The 15,798-nt window shown below is 40.0% G+C and overlaps 1 non-coding gene across 1 annotated transcript; it reads right to left on the reverse strand.

Moving 5' to 3' along the window:
• Positions 1-15,120: 15,120 nt before the first annotated feature.
• On the reverse strand, positions 15,121-15,227 carry LOC136502443 (small nucleolar RNA R71). The gene has a single exon (XR_010770581.1). It is a non-coding gene; the product is annotated as a small nucleolar RNA R71 (small nucleolar RNA).
• Between the last annotated feature and the right edge of the window lie 571 nt (positions 15,228-15,798).

Genomic DNA, 15,798 nt, shown 5'->3' on the forward strand with positions numbered 1-15,798 from the left:
TAAAATTGTCTATTTCATGATATGGTTTTGACCTATGTTGACCAACTATTTGGAGTTCTTGCATGGAGTTGGACCTTAAATAAAAGTTGAAGTTTGAATGGAGTACAACAAACTTTATTTTTAGACCAAGCCCTGATTCAACTCCTAAATGGCTCAAACAGTGGCCTCAAGTTTGAATGCAGTGCTGTTTTAGATCTCGAAAATTGGGTTGTCTGGAATTTTTAGTGGCAATGATGATTAGCATATCAGTGTTCTTGGATTTTTGTTAAGCAACTCAAGTTGATCCAAATATAAAAGATGGATTTTACATCATGGAGAAGGACATACAAAAAGTTGGAATCAATTTGACCACGTTTTGACCAAGTAATTCAAGCTCAAGCAGAGCAAGGCTTAATCCTTGATTAGTCGCTGAGAGTGTCAACTTTGGGCTTAATTACCCATTAATCTATTTCTCTAATGACCGAGCACCCTAAATATGAGTTGGAGAGCATCAGGAAAGGAATGATTTTGCTTTTAGGCCCAAGGCCCAGATCGGATGTTAAGTAGCCCAAAATTGCACTTGAAGCTGGTTACTTCGTCGCCCACCACCTGTTCACTAAAATGGGCGCATGACCTTCATGCACCGAGCGTGCCCCCACCATTGTCGAGAACCACTGCCGCATGCTCCTACCTCCCTGCCACACCTCTGTGCCCTCCAAAAGTGGATGCCCGAGCTCCCTTCTCCCTCACTCGATCTCCCTCGCCTCTGCTCGCCCCTTCCACGCTCTGTGCTCGCTCGTCATCTCCTCTGCTCTATTCGTGAAGAAGAAGATGAAGGGCCTCGGGTTCAAATAGTGGAAAAGACAGGGGGTGAAGTGAACAGCCGTGACTCAGGGGAATAGTATAGAGAAAGACCTTTCTGTTGTAGTTTGTTTTGTGGATAGTTTAGGGGCCTCGGTGCAAGTTTGTTTTTCTTTTATGGCTGAAACTTTGGAAAATCATTATAAATCGTAGAAAAATTGTAAAATAGCAAATGAAGACTTTTTGGAATCCTTGTGAGTAGATATACCTAGAAGAGTCATAATATGATATGTGTTAGTAGAAAGTTTCTGCTATTTTTATTTATTCTTATAAAGTGCTTTAGAAGTCCTTTTAAGTTTGTTGGATGCATATATTGAGGAAAGAATGTCCTAAAAATGTGATTCTAGTTTTGGGAGTCTTGCTTTGGAATATGTTGGCTAAGAAAATATTAAACATGTTGTTTGATCTCTGTTTTTATGATGTTTTCATTTAATCATGATTAATGGTTAATTCTAGCTTACTTTGCTTGCTATCATCATATCTACTATTGTACTACTCCAAATGACATAAAAATTTTATTTTAGTATACTTATAGCATGTGTGAGCTCTAGTTGAAATTTCATAATTTTTTGTGTATGTATGACTAAGTTATGAATTTAACTTGTTCATTGCTTGATAAATGGTTTTAAGTAAGTTATAATTTTTATGAAGATGAAAAATGGAAAAGGTGGTTCCATTACCTTGGTATGATGTTATTTTGTCATGTTGATACATAATATGGCCATGTGTTTGTAGAAAGTGGTGTGTTTTAGATTTATCTTGCCCTCATATGTTTTCTTGCATTAGCGATTTGTCTTTTTTATAATAATTAATCCATAAAACCTGAGCTTGTGAAATTTGTGCAGTAGCCATGTTTTGATAACATCTACCACTCATAAAAGTCTCAGCCCCAAACTAGTTGTTCTCATATATTGCTAAAATTATATATATGTTTATTGGGAAAAGGATTAATACAAGCATAATTGTAGATATAGCTTGTAATTGTATTTGGTGATGCTTTGAGTAATTGGAGTTCAATAAAGTGTTGCTAAGTATGTTAGTGGTGGTTGAAGTTCTTGAATGGCTCATGTGTGCATGCTCTTTGTTAGCAAAGCAATTGAAACATCAAATTGTTATATTCTGAAATGGTTGCATGTGCATTTTCTGTTGTGATGATAACTTCATGACGCAAATGATGTTTTATGTGAATGTGTTGAATACAAAATTTGTATATAATTTCCTTATCTTGCTTTTCCTAAAATTTCATGATTTTAGGCCTGTTGGTTTAGGAGTTCTAGATTTTAGAATTTGCTGTCAGGCTTTGCATGTCCTAAGGACAAAGATGCCTTCTTGGTGTTGTTTAACCTTGTTAGCTATAGAATCATCTTAAGAGGATAATAAGAAAGTTATAGATAACTTAATAGTATTTCTATATAGTTAAGGATCATGCTTGTTGGATGACTATAACTTGAGATATGCATTTCTGAAGTTACTATCAGTTTTCTATCCTTAGTTGTATAAGCTCTGCATCATGATTATTGTGACCTTGTTATTTGTTGAATCAGCTTTTGGTGTTAATAACAAAGTTTTAGATAATTTCATTAGCTTTCCAGAAAGTCTTGAATCACACTTTTTGCATGCCTAGATCTTTGGGTATGATTAAAACAAGGGACTGTAGTGCTGCTGTTCAGAAACCTGTGTTTGTACCTAAAATTGTTTGCTTCACCTTGCTTTGCTTTGTGTGTTGCTAAGTGTGGCTCATGCCTTTGATGGTGTTAAGTTAATATACCTAAAACCTTGTGAAACTTGTGTCATACTTGGTGCTACCTTCCTTGCTATCCTAGCATGCTAGGTTGTGGGATGTTTAATTAAGTTACGTGGAGTGCTTATATATGTTCAGTGTAACCTTGTGCCCATCTTGAGTACTTTTATGTGAAGCATCTCATATTGCCATTCTTCGCATTCATGCACTTCCATTGTTGCATCTCATCTAGGTATGCTATATGCACCACGTGAAGGACGTGATGTTGGAGCCAAACCCAAAGATTGAGTTTGGTGAATCCATCTAGAAGATGGAAGGACTAAGAAAGTGTCGAGATGGGAGATGCTCGCCAAGCGAGTGTCATCTAACAAACACTGACCTAGTGTTGGATCCTAGGCAAGCCTTGGAGCATTCTAAAGCCTCCCATGTTTTACAAAATATCACTTGAGTCCTTTATGTTAATGCATTAGGTTATAAGGGTTGAATTGGAAACACTTGATGCATAGAACTACCTTGTCCAGATAAATATATCTTTAACCCTATGTAGGTCTATGATCGAATATATGCTTAGCCATGCTTAGACCGTTAGAAGTCAGGTGATTTCTTATCACCTACGAGATATAGGTGGATACCGAGGCACGGTTGGCTATATTTGCTATCAGTGGAATAGAACCATGGGGTAATGTAAATGGAGGTCGGGCAGAGTCTATGTGTGGGTTGACTCATGTGATTCTATCTGTGCCGCTTAAGAACAGTACCATTGTTGGTGACTCTATCGAGATTGTACGCATGTCTCTCACTTAGCTGGCTAGATAACTCGTTCCGACCGTGAAGCCGAGTAGCTCAACTCAGTCCGAGCCCTGTTCTGTTAGAGTGTGCACTCTTGATGGTAGTAAGGATGTGCGGGAGTCAGATGTTAGCCTAAGGGCAGGCCATGCCTAAATGTCCTGGCAGCTGGTTGTCCCTAATTATGCGATGTTGATCGAACCCATGAAATGTCTAACTTGTGCTTCTGCTGGTGAGCTTCTGCTGGCATTTGCTCTTAGAGGTGGCGTATCCTCCAAAAATTGTAGCGACGGTCTTGTTGGCATCTTGGGTAGTAGGTCGTGCGCCATTAGGATGCTCCTCCCCTTTGCCATTGTCTAACTTGTTGTCCTTACGCGTTCACCATTTCTGCTCCTCATCATGGAAAGCTTTGGCCATGCCATAGCATTGTCGCATGGTGTGCTTGCTATTCTTGTGAATTAGGCATGGACCATCAAGGAGTTCTTCATAGGCAGCATTGAAATTTCACTTAGCACGTGGCTACTCTACATTGTCAATGGAGTTTCCCGGTCAGTAGTGATGTGGTTGTGTAGCCCTTCATCCCTATATCCAGTCAGCTTCTTCAGAGTCTGCGTATGAGTTTGCAACCTTGAGGGGTTTACCGATGGTCTAGGACCTCTTGGGTAAATTTTGGAGCATAGCTCCTAACGGTGATGGAGTCCTCTGGTGAAAACAGAGATGGCCTCACTGTCAAGCTAATTCACAGGTGGCAACATCCAATTATGGATGTCATTGACTTGGGCCTAATCTGCTTTGAGAAGCGCTTGAATCTTGATTATCTCTAGCGTTTGTGGGAGTCTAGCCAACTCATGGGTGGCCACAGCCAGATTAGCGCTTAGTGTCTACTCCACTTGTTGATTATCCACCATGAGAAACTCTTGTTGGAGATTACAGATGAGAGGCGGCGGGCTACCTCTAGTGGCTTGGGTGGCATTTTCTGCTTCTTCATTGCGACATCGTTGACAATTAGTGTTCTTGGCTTCATGCTCATGGTGTTGGACATTGGTTTCTCCATCGACAGCAATGCTATCATGGCCAACCATGAAAAACTATCTCCCCAAACCTAGAGGGAAAGATGGGTAGTTGTTGGCTGAGGCCTCAGAGTACGGCTTAGGACTTTCCTCTAGGATGGTGTGGAGCGTATCGTCCAGAAGATCTATTCAGATTTGCACCATGTTTACCATTAGCGCAGGCTAGTCGGCCTCAAGGAAGTTGATCTAATAGAGGTCATCGACGTGGCTATGCTCAACATGCATAGCGTCCTGATGGATCGGACCCACACCCACTAGCCCAAAAGAATAGAGATTCAGCATGCTCTCCATTGGTGCGGGGAGTGTTGGAGTTGAACGGTACGCCCTTCTAGAGTTGTTGTGATCACCAAATCAGAATATGGCTGCCTTGAATAAAGTGGCCGAGTAGGTCACTCAGTTGTAGCGGCTTGGTGATCTTGGAGTATGGGAAATTCATCGCTCGCTCTGGATTGATCTAGGACCAAACCCACATGGAGCTGACATTCTACTAAGCAATCTATGACCTGATCGATGGATGCAATCAGATCATCATTGCTGATGGATCTCCTAACCTAGCGGCGGGGTGTCGAGATTGGAGATGTCATTACAAGTGTTAGCATGATCAGCATAGGGTGATCCTGCACCACTTCCATGATGTCCCTATTGTCGTCGGGGTCGATGATCCAAGTCATGGATCTGACGATGAAGATCTTGCCTGGCTCAGGAAAGGCTATGGAGCTCAGGAAAGTGACCATCTGGTTGGCCATGGAATCAGCACGCACACCCCCTACCTGGCATGCCACTATCAACAAAATCTGGTCAGCAATCTACCGAGGGGTATACCCACGCTAGTAGATGATCGGTGGAGGTGCGTGTAATAGGAACCGAATGGTGACATAAGATGCAGAGACAATGATTTAGACAAGTTTGGGCCATCTGATCGATGAAATACCATGTCCTGTGTCTTTGTTGGATTGTATTGAATATGTGATGAATTTGAGGGGGTCCCTACCCACCTTGTATAGTCTAGGGGGTAGGGTTACAAGTCAGTTTAGGCCTAGATCTATTCGGCTATATGGTAAGTATTTACAAGGAATACAATATCTATCATATCCGAATAGATCTTCCTTCATCGCCAAGATGTCTTTTGATTACCTTGCGGTGCATGCCGACTAGAGCCGAGCACCATAGGCCTTGATCTCATGGGCTGCACCTCCCCTGGTGGTGCGGCCCATGTCCATTGTCGTGGATACCTGGGGTTATACACCCCAAAGTGACCTTGCCATCAACGAGTTTCGCCGCCGGTCAACCACGCTCTGCTCTGGTTCCACTAACGAGTGGGGCCGAGTTGACTGCGGGACCTACATGTCAGCGCCTGAGGGTGTATAGACCTGGTGTACCTAGCATTTAGGGTTTAGTTGGTTTTTTAATTATTTTCATAGATTTGAATATAAACTTCAAAAATTCATATTTGGAGATAGGAGCATCCAAATGGGGTGAACCAAATTTTGTTGGATATATCTTGAAGTGTACTATTTCCTAAAAATATGAAATCTACTGTTTAGGGTATTTTTCTAGGAAAATTAAATTGAGTAAGATAAGTGCTTTTAAATTAGGTTATATCTTGTAAAATGCATAACTGGAGCTAGGATGATGACAAAATTGTGATTCCAATTTTGCTAGTCTTGTGTTGACATGATCTAGCTAGGAAAAATACTAAACCTATAGTAGGCATACTTGAAATATGGTCTTCATAATTAATCCTAAATTATTGCTAGCTTCTAGTGAAATTAAATTGGGTAAAAATACATAACATATGATCATGCAAAATTTTATAAAGTATTCCTGTGCTGGGAGAAAAGTAAGAAAAATATTAAATCTATTGCTTGACACTTTTCACTATGCTAAACTATTTTTGCTAAACTAAGCATATGTAGCTTGTCATTTTTGCAAAGGTGGCTATACTTATCCAAATGGCACGAAAATTGTACAGTAGACAATTAGGGTCATTTGTAGGCTATTGTAATGTTGTTAGAATTTATGGAGCACTAGAAGTATTTATCCTTTAAATCACCTTATTATATAAGGAATTTGATAAATGAATATAAATAAATTAGTTAGGCATAACCATGATGTTTTCTATGATGATTATGATGCATATGATCTGTTGGTGCTATTAGTTAGGCTTAGAAGTAATTGGTTATAGGCAGCTAGTTAATTATTGCTTTATAATTCAACTAGATGGTTGCATGTATAGTTTCCGTTATGGTGGTAAATTCATGATGATAATGATCTTTTGTGTGAAACTTGTTAATAACAAAGATGTAGATAACTTACTTATATACCTTGTGTTAAATTTTCGTAGTCATAGGCCTTAAGGTTTGAGAATTATAGCTGTTAGAAGTCTGCTGTTAGAAATACTTGTTCGCTGGACAGATCTGAAAGATGGAATTGTTTGGCCTAGATAACTACTGAATCACCTTAAGATGATTAAAAGAAAGTTGTATCCAATTTCATAAGCTTTCCAAAAAGTCCACAACCATATTATTTATATGTGTATAACTCTAGTTATGGTCAAAACAAGTGGCTGCTTTCTTGCAGTCCAGAAAATTACTTAGATGAGAATTTGTTTAATTATTAGAGAAGAGATATACACCTACTCAGTAAAAGAAAATTTATCTTGTTATCACCTTAATGCAATGTTGTTGAGAACACTTATGAGGATGCATTTCATCACACCATATCATATCATGCATGTCAGTATATATGCATTCATGATATCTTATTTCATGCTCATGCATATAGTATCATCTGAGGGGATCACTCTATTCGAATTCAACGAAGAAGAAGACGAACATCAGGAGGCACCTCAGCTCATAGCTCCAAAAGGCGAGGAGCAAGCTCTTAAGGACCTACCCGAGTGCCCAGATCATCGGCCAACTTATTTTCTCAAAGGCAAGCCCCAAAGCATTTTAAGCCTCCCATGTTTTACAAAATATCAATTGAGTCCTTTATGTTTGATGCATTAGGTTATAAGAGTTGAATTGGAAACAATTGATGCATATAAATACCTTGTCCAGATAAATATACCTTTAACCCTGTGTAGGTCTAGGATCAAATATATGCTTAGCCATGCTTAGATCGGTAGAAGTTGGGTGATTTCCTGTCACCTACAAGATATAGGTGGATACCAGAGCATGGTTGGCTATATTTTCTATTGTGGAAAAGAATCATGGGGTAATATAACTGGAGGTCAGACGGAGTCTATGCATAGATTGACTCATGTGATTTCGTCTACGCCGATTAAGGACCGTATAGTTGTTGGAACTTCTGTTGAGATTGAACGCATGTCTCTCACTTAGCTAGCCGGATAACTCGATCCGACCGCGAAGCCAAGTAGCTCCACTCAGGCCAGGCCCCACTCTGTTAGAGTGCAGCACTCTAGATGGTAGTAAGGATGCACGGGGAGCTAGATGTGAGCTCAAGGGCAGGGTAGTCCTGATCGTCCTGGCAGCTAGATGTCCCTAGTTGTGCAGCGCTGAAATGTGTACCTGAGTTGTACCAAAGGTAACCTAAGGTGACTGTTCATCTGGTCTACCTGGGTTTGTGTTAGGAATAAATTCCTAGCTGGTTGAAATCGATTCGAATAGTCGTCTCTCCTAGATAGTGAGAAACTTGGCTAGCTCCAACATCGTAGTAACTGGATTATGGAATGATGGTTATGGTGAACTTGGAACTTTTACACTGGCTATGGTTACTACTGTATGCTACTAAATGATATATGACATGTTTGGCATAGGTTAGTTGCTAATCTAGAGATGAATAGCTATAATTAACTTGATGACCGAATTATAAATGTATAACTGAATTAGTAGCTTTTTATGCAAAATATTGTCAAGCTAGCTCCACTTATAAAGCCTTGCATGATCCTTAGAGTCACTTTCTTTTTGGTTTATGATGGGTAAGTCTAGCTGAGTACCTTCTCGTACTCAGGGTTTATTTTCCACTTATTGCAGATGGTATAGTCTATCATAGCTACTGTAAGAACTGCTTCTGTCCCACCATGGACGAGGAGTAGGGCCCTAGGCAAGGCGTCTCTCATTAATTCCCTCTGCCATGCTTTTGTGGTTGTGATCATGGATTGGCACTATATTGGAACAATGATGTGAGGTGTTGGTTTTCAAACTTAATTGCTTCTGTGACTATTTTATTTGAACATGGTTTGTAATAACTCTTAATCGTACTCTGATGTATGATGTTGTATTTGTGAACTGATGTAACATGTGACATGTCTGTTGAATCATGTATGATCTTGGTTGTATGTTGACGGTTAATAGAGACCCTTCATGGTACTCGATGGACTACCAGGTTTAAATGGGCTTAAGTATGATAGTGTGACCGCTTGTGGGCTGCCATTGTACTTGTGCTGTTATAAATTAGATGTTTCTTCTACAAGTTTGGCTCGCCCTACTTTTAATACTCTTTTGAAGTGTTAGCTTATTGTACTGTTGTGAGACTCGAGAGTGCGATTTTCTAAGAACTAAAAACAACATGTGCTTCGATCTCTTATTCGTAGTATGCATAGAAGCATATGCAATTGCACTCATATCATGTACCCTTGCTGTGTTATTGTAAGTCAATACTTGGATGGTAATCTTAAGTTGGTATTCATTTATGGCCCATGTCACTCCTTGTCATGATGCATTATGTGTGGAATATAATGATCCATTTTAAGCACATTGCTATTTAAGTCTTTCGTGGATGCATTGACTTGATTCTTTAATTTTGTCACATTTTGTCTAAAGCATATATAATGGGAGATGTGTCTTGGACAAGACGGTTGACACCCAGGGTTCATCATCTTGGGGAGGTGCAGGGTAAAACCATAACCCTCCTCCACCACCACCACTGCCACCTCCTCCACATGGTGTCAGTTCCAACATGGACAGAGATACTCTAGAGGGGTGAAGCTCACCGCAAGGCTTAGAATGACATGATGGGTCACATGGTTCAAGTGATGGAGACCATGAAAGCTAACCCACATAGAGCACAACCGCCTTAGCTTCAAGGATACCATGGTTTTGCAAGAACCAACCCACCTATCTTCACTAGAGGAAAGGATCCGATGGCAGCTGATCACTGGTTGAGGGCCATAGAGAAAAAGTTCACCCTATTGCAGTGCATAGAGAAAGAGAAAGTGAGTTTTGCCACGCATCAACTTTAGGAGGCAGCCGGCCATTGGTATCATGACTATCGTGCCCACTTGCAGCCAAATGCGCAACTCACTTGGTAGTAGTTTAGAGAGGCCTTTTAGAGATTCTTTATACCCGTAGGGTCTATGCTCATCAAGGCTGTAGACTTTCACAACTTGGTCCAAGGAAGGATGTCGATGGTAGAGTACACCCACAAGTTTAATGAGCTTGCCCAATATGCTCCAAATGAAGTTGCTACCGATGAGGCTAAGAAAGTGAGGTATGAGCATGGTCTCACTCCTGTCATGCAAGAGAAATTATGCAATGTGCCAACCCCCGCTTTCAATGAGATGGTGAGCGCCACTATCAAGGCTAAGACCAAGAAGAATGTGGTGGACAATGACAACCACAAGAGGGGACCCTATAACACCGAGTATGGACAGGGTTCATCCTCGCAGAAAACCACACAAGTCCCACCAAGAATTCCAGGCTATGTAGCACCTCACCCGATGTGGATCCAGCCATGTGCGCGTCCACAGCGTCAGCCGATGTAGAAAGAGAAAGACAAGTAGGCAGCAACAGCGATCGAGGCATGTTTTGAGTGTGGTGGTTTTGGCCACTTCGCTCGTGAATGCCTAGTCAAGCTCCAGAAGCAGCAAGCCACCGCACAGCAAGCAGCAGCTCCCAAGCGCATCGGCAATGTGCCCAAGAAGAACATGTAGCTACATTATGTGATCGCTGAAGAAGCTCAAGTGGATGATGGAGTGATAATTGGTAAGTTACCCATCAACTCCATTTTCATAAGAATGTTGTTTGATTCTGGAGCATCTCATTCATTTATTCATGAGGGTTATGTCTGAGATAATAAGTTTCCAACTATAGAGTTTGGAAGGGGATTTTGGATTATTGCCCATAGGATTACACATGAGTCTAACCAAATAGTTAGCCAAGCTCAGATTGAGATAGTGGGTTTGGAATTTTTAGCCAACCTGATCGTTCTCAAGTTCAGAAATGATGTGGATGTTATTTTGGGAATGAAGTGGATGGTTAAGCATCAATGTGTCATCAGATGTGTACCTAGATTAGTAGAGATTCAGCACCCATCAGGAAAGTTGGTTACTCTTTATGCTTCCCAAAGTCAGCAAAATGCCTTGAATAGTTTGAGAACCAAGTCTAACGTATGAGAAGGTGTCAAGCTAGTTCTAGTTGTGTGTGAATTTCTTGATGTATTCTAGAAGAGTTAACCGGAATGCCCCTAGAGAGAGACATAGAGTTCCTAATCCAATTAGAACCTAGAACCACGCCTATATCAAAACCTCCGTATAAGATGGCACCACCTGAGTTGGAAGAGATGAAGAAACAATTAACAAGTTTATTAGAGAAGGGTTACATTAGACCTAGTTCTTCTCCATGGTGATGTCCAGCTTTATTTGTAACCAAGGACCATAGCCTAAGGATGGTAATAGATTACCGGCCACTCAATGCAAGAACCATCAAGAACAAGTATCCGCTCTCGAGAATTGATATCTTGTTTGATCAACTCAATGGAGCCAAATTCTTCTCTAAGATCAATTTGAGATTGTGGTATCATCAAATTCGAATCAGAGAAGGGGATATACCGAAGACTATGTTTTCTACGTGGTATGGCTCAATAGTCATGTCCTTTGGATTGACTAATGCTCTAGCCTACTTCATGTATCTCATGAATTCAATCTTCTTTGAAGAGTTGGATGTGTTTGTGATTATCTTCATTGATGATATCTTGGTATATTCAAAGACTGAAGAGGATCACATGAAACACTCGAGAATTTTGTTGCAAAAGCTAAGAGATCACAAGTTGTATGCCAAGTTGAGCAAGTGTGAGTCTTGGCTTACCGAGGTTTCCATTTTGGGACATATCTTATCCCATAATGGAATCTCAGTGGACCCAAGCAAGATCAAGGATGTAGCGGAATGTGTTACTCCCACTACAATGACTGAAGTTTGAGGCTTTCTTGAATTGGCGGGTTATTACTGTCGATTTATGCCCAACTTCTCCAAAATTACAAAGCCATTGACTGAGCTAACTAAGAAAGATGAACCATATGTTAGGACAGAGGCAAGGAAGAAGCTTTTCAAATTTTAAAGCAAAAGCTAGTTACAACTCATGTGCTACTCCAACCCGACATCACTAAGTCCTTTGAAGTTTATTGTGATGCGTCCAATGTTGGATTGGGGTTGTGTACTTATGCAAGATGGACAAGTCATAGCTTATGCATCTAGACAATTGAAGAATTCCAAAGTGAACTATCCTACTCATGACCTTGAGTTAGTAGCAGAAGTTCATGCCCTGAAAATTTGGAGACACTATTTGTTTGGTCAGCCTTGCACGATCTTCACTGGCCATAAGAGCTTAAGGTATTTCTTTACACAATCAGAGCTCAATATGAGGCAAAGAAGGTGGATGGAATTAGTTTAGGATTACGATTTGAACATCCAATACCACCTAGGGAAGGCAAACGTTGTAGCTGATGCCTTGAATAGAAAGGCCAGTTGTGGTTGCACCTTGGTAGAGAGAAATATGAATTTGTTATGTCGGGATATGAAAGGATGAATGTATCCCAGATAGCCGAAGGTTCCTTGTCTATGTTGCAAGTGACTTCTCACTTGTTACGGGACATCAAGGCAGGACAACACCTAGATGAAGATCTTGTTACCATCAAGGAGAGGATAAGGGATCCAAAGTATAAGAGTTTTTGTTTGGATCACTCAAATACCTTAGGGAGAATTCCTTGAGTGCCATTAAAAAAGATCGCAATGCCCTATAAACCCCTAGAAAAGTTCAGCGGTCTTCAGTGCCACTGCTCCAACTTTTTTGTGCCCTCCATGCCACTGCCATCAGTTTGGGCTCTAACGCCATCAAACTGCAGGTGTGAAAAATCAAAAATACCCTTAAGTCTAAATATGTCATTAATTTTTTGAGCATCTTAACGACTTCAAATGAAAAAACTCAAAACTAGAAAGTTGTAGATCTCATTGAGATCTATAATTTTCATATAAAAATTATCTTCATTTAATTCCATAAAAAATTTTGATTTGATATGATTAATATATCTTAGAAAAATCATATCTTTTTTGTGGAATTAAATAAAGATAATTTTTATATGAAATTTATAGATCTCGATGAGATCTACAACTTTCTAGTTTTGAGTTTTTCATTTGAAGTCGTTAAGATGCTCAAAAAATTTATGACATATTTAGACTTAAGGGTATTTTCGACTTTTCACACCTGCAGTTTGACGGTGTTAGAGCCCAGACTGACAGTAGTGGCATGGAGGGCACAAAAAAGTTAGAGCAGTGGCGCTGAAGACCGCTGAACTTTTTTAGGGGCTCAGAAGGCATCACGATCTTTTTTAATGGCGCACAAGGAATTCCCCCAATACGTTATGGTTTGGGAAAAGACTTTGTTGACGGTAGTTATCATTCATTATAAACTTCAATATAACTTGAAATAAAGCATGAAAATGATCACCAACATAGACTTAGGGGTTTAAACTGACAATTTCCATGAGTTTTTGTGAATCTATGTTTTCAGTAGGGTTATTCCAGAAAACCATCAAGGGGGGTCAAAACGTCAAATTAAATCAAGCTTATCCTCGGTGAAAACTACTCTAGGAGGTTCTAGAGGACTCTAGAAGCCATGTCATAGAAGTAGAGGGCAGGAGGCTGCCATGTGGGGTCAGCCAGCCCCACCTATAAGCCACTTGTCCCCCTAGGCCCACCAAGCAGTCCCTCCTTCGTATGTCGGTTCTCCACCGCCTTAAAGATTGCATCTACATCGTCCTTTAAGTTGGTTTGATCCAAGGGCTCACATTGGACGCTCTAGCCTATATAACCAGCATCTGCCCCCTCTAGAGCACGCTACCATAAGTCAAGATTAGACCAAAAATTAGGGTTTCCAGAGAGAAGAGAATAGAGCTCCAATTCTTCAAAGTTCTAGTATAGGCTAGCTAGCAAGGTTCAAGTAGAGTGTGGGCACTCAGGCATCCAGATCTATCGTCTGAGACTGGTATAGCCATTGTATCTCAATATTTATGATTTTGTGCTACTTCAATATTGTGTTGCTATTTATTATGTTCCTAGTTTGCTCTAGCTATATGCTTGATATAGTTTTGATTGATGATGAATTTATGCATATGTTCGCAAAGCTCTTAACAAAGAACTCGAGTGAGTTAAGTGATCGAAATTATGTAAGCATGGTGCTTCGATATTGTTTGCATGTGGATGCATTCTACACTCTGGGTCATGTGGTAGATCGCGGATGTGACACTCCTATTGAGTCCTTTGTAGTCCACTCCCCGTGTGTAGAGCAAGTATAACGCAGTTACAAAGGGAGACAAGCTCTGTTCTTGATCTTCGTTAGTAATGTCCCTTATGCATAGATCCAAAGTTAGTTATACTATAGATGAGAGTGTGTATACTTGGGTGTACAAAAGACTTAGTAAATATGGAATAACTAAGGAATCTTTTGCTCTTAACGAATTTCCTGCTTAGCCATACTACATTTTATGAGTCTCTATTTCTATTTCTAGAATACCATTATTACTTTACACTTATTATTTATTTATGATTTGACTTACCCCTGCCATAGCATGATAGTGGTTTTATCATAAGTATATATATATATATATATATTTGTCAATATCTCTATGCCAACACAACTCCATAGATCCTCCCTATGGATAAAATATAAATAATGATACCTGGTATACTCCCGGGTGAAATGCTACAATGGTATATTATCTATACGCTTGTAGATACTTTAATATATATATAATTTTCCTCTAAGTTTTCAAGTGTCATTTATAATTACCAACAACGCATTTCTGGCATCATGCTAGGGATGACAATTTAGTAAAGGGTGATGCTAAGAAATGTCAACAAGCATTTCTAGCGCCATTGCCGGGGATGGGCACATGGCTATAGAGAATTGATCAAATAAATACTTATTGATAAAATCATAACCTTTGCTTTAGTAGGCTTACCCTTATTTGTTTTTGTTCATATCTTATATAGGGTATTGCATACTTGGTTGTGATTCACCAACAACTTTCAATTAGAATCAAATCAATCTAATTAAGAGGAACCTCAACACCAGTTTCTGAGTTGTGGCTGATAAGACCCTATGTGAGTTCTCTGCTCCAAGCACCGAGAACATTCACACTAAAACAACACTCAGAACTACCAACCTCGAGTTTGATCTCAAGCCAAGCCTCATCAACATGGTGCAAGCTACCCCATTCAGCGGAAGGGCACAGGAAGATGCTAGTGCTCACCTTCATAATTTTCTAGAGATTAGCAGCTTAGTGTCATCAAGGAAGTTGCTCAAGACATCATACTACTCCGCCTGTTTCCATTTTCACTAGTGGGAAGAGAGAAGTAGTGGTTCTACATCAACAAAGATCACATCAACACATGGGCAAAGTGTTCAGAGGCCTTTCTAGAAAAGTTCTTCCCTATAGGCAAGACAACTTCCTTAAGAGGAAAGATTTCCATTTTCCAACAACAGAAGGGAGAAACCATTCCAAAAGCATGGGAACATTTCCAAGAATACATTTCAGATTGTCCTCATCATGAGATGGAAGATTGGTTGCTCATGCAAGGCTTTTACCATGGATTAACTTAGAAAGCTAGCGAACAACTAGATGCAACTGCTGGAGGATCATTTATGTCACTCACCCTTAGAAAAGCTGAAACTCTTATGGAGAAGATAGCCTCTAATCAAGGCTGGTCTCAATGCAATATTCAATCATGCAATAAGAGCGAAGAAGTACTAGAAGTGGTGTGTGCACTGTCAACCAAGATGGACGTCTTGTTAAATTGGCTTGAACAGCGAGCCAATTACAAGAAAGATCATCAGGCTATTCAAGATGCCTTTAATTCACAGAATGTATGTGGAGAATACTTGGGGGTAGAATGCTCTGAATATTAGGAGAATGCAAATATCATCATAAACAATTCTGCTCCACGACAACAGAGACAAGGATGGAATCAACAACAACGGTTAGACAACGGTTAGTTACGAAGGTAAGTACCCAAGTAATTACTATAATTCTTCTAATTCTAGATAGCCATCCTAGAGAGACTTCATCTTAGAACAAGCTAGGATTAATGAGAATATTTCTAAGAAGCTTGCTTTTAATAAGATCCT

This window comes from Miscanthus floridulus, chromosome 13 (genome assembly GCF_019320115.1).
Source record: "Miscanthus floridulus cultivar M001 chromosome 13, ASM1932011v1, whole genome shotgun sequence".
NCBI classification, from domain to species: Eukaryota; Viridiplantae; Streptophyta; class Magnoliopsida; order Poales; family Poaceae; genus Miscanthus; species Miscanthus floridulus.